This window comes from Polypterus senegalus, chromosome 15 (assembly GCF_016835505.1).
Source record: "Polypterus senegalus isolate Bchr_013 chromosome 15, ASM1683550v1, whole genome shotgun sequence".
In the NCBI taxonomy this organism is placed as follows: domain Eukaryota; kingdom Metazoa; phylum Chordata; class Cladistia; order Polypteriformes; family Polypteridae; genus Polypterus; species Polypterus senegalus.
The window spans coordinates 71,576,357-71,578,572 of record NC_053168.1 but is presented as its reverse complement, the minus strand read 5'-3'; positions in this window follow the sequence as shown (position 1 = coordinate 71,578,572).

Below are 2,216 nucleotides of genomic sequence, written 5' to 3'. Positions count from 1 at the left end.
AAAAAATGAAAGAAAAAAAAAAAAGTTAAATGAAATTATATTACCTTTCAAGGTAAAGATGCTTTAACCAACATAAATATAAACTTGGTATTATCTTTGTTTTCAAATTTCAATATTATATAAAGAAACACATTAAATTAAAATATTGTCATAAATGGTGCATCATATAAACAGAACAGTAAACAGAAGGTTTACTAAAACACATGAAAACTAAATGGCTTCACATACAGTATACCGACTTTTAAGGACCCAACAAAAGAAGAAATTGCACCTATTAAATTACACTGCAAATTGAAACAAAGTCAAAAAACTGACACATTTTTAAAAAATCTGCAGTATTTCAACAGACATATAAATGTTTTCAAAAGAAACAAATTAAACTGAGAAAGTATTTGCGGCTCAGATAACACATGCTACAGTGTGTCAACAGCTTTCACCCACTACTTCCTTTGTGACTAGTATTATAATAGAGAATAAGATTATCACATCAAGCAGTTCTACCAGAATGCAGATTGGCTGCTATAACAATTAGTTGGATAATAATACATTTCAGGGGTGGAAAGTCCCAGGCATTCATTAACTATATGGAGAACATCTGTGTTTCAGCGGTTTATCAATAAAGCAATGCTACCATCTCTTGGCATAATGCTGCCATTTCAACCTGTAAGATAATTAAGGACTAGACTATAAAAGATTGCTTGGAAAACACCCTGATTTTGCAAGTCTTTTGCCACACTGAAGTTTAAAATATATAGCATTTTCAGAAACCTTAGACAATTAAATTCTCTACTTATGACTATTACTTTATTTCCAGCAGTCAAGTAAATACAAGCATTTAATGTCAAAGCAGGTAATAATAAAGGAAAGGCATCATACAGATATTCTTGGCTATTTTTAATAATGTTGATTAAACACCTATGCTGTGGAACCTACCTAATTTGAATGCAGCGTGAAAATTCATTTGCTTCAAATCTTAACGTGTAGACTCTATGTGATTCTCACTTTACTCTATTCACAGTAGAGACTTTCTTAAATTACAGCAAAAATGTACATATAATCAATTGCAAAAATGTATATATAATCAATTCAAGTCCAAATTTCAACAAGCTGGATGCATTCAGGTGTTTAGGGCTTTCCCTTGTAATAAGCTTCTGAAAGACATTTTGGCGTACAGCTGGGGCCCTTGCCCAGCCGGGACGCCTCTATGCTGGAAGTACTGGGGGAGGGAATGTATCCAGAGCATTACCTCCCCCGGAGCACTAGGTGGCAGTCCCTGTGGATTACAGTGGTGCCTCGGAATCCCGCAAGGCTCCATGGGAGCTGGAGTTTTGTGCAGCCCTATTGGGTTCCATGCAGCAGATGCTGAGTCCTTTATTGCAGCTCCTGAAGTGCTCCTGAAAGTAGACCAACGAGCACCTGGAGCACTTCCAGGTGCCTTATAAAAGGAGGCAGCAGACACTACTCCAGCAGCCAGGGTCAGGCGGAAGAGGCCAAAGCTTGCCAGGAGGTGTGGAGGCAGACGAGGAAGAGAAGAAATGTGTGTTCTAATAAAAATGTGTTCCCAGAAGGTGTGTCCCACGTCTGTCTGTGTCGGGTTTGCATAAACAAACATTGAGCCTCATATATTAAGCAACTGTCTAAAAGAAAATGTGCACAAACTGATTATACATTTGTTTGCCGTGCAAGCCCACTCCATGACTAAATGTCACATCCTGAATAGAAGTACAAACACTGCACATGCTACAAAAGTAATGATGCATCTCATTTTCTGTCACATTTTTGTGATGGGGTCAAATGCATCAGTGCAACCATCCATAGCACCTGGTTCCAGCAGTACAAGCTGCTATAGAAGGGAGTCTAATCCTCTTCAAGAACCTAAAAACACATTGTTGCAGTGAACAGAAGAAAAAAAAAATTGTAGTCTGCATATAAATATTTGAAAATAGCTATATTTCAATTCAAAATGCTACTATGCAACTCAAATTTTTTGAGCTTAAGTCCTGAAGGGGAAAAAAATGCATGCTGCTTGTGGTGCATAATTGTCTGCTGTACACTCCTTTCTCATCAACCATTTAACTTGTGACTTGATAGCTAAAGTTCTTAACTGAGAAAAGAGGAAGTTGTAAAAAAAAAAAAAAAAAAAGAAGGACTGTGCTAAGAAACAAAATTACTTGGTTGTCTTAGAAATACTTGTCTAAGATAATTTTTAACCCATC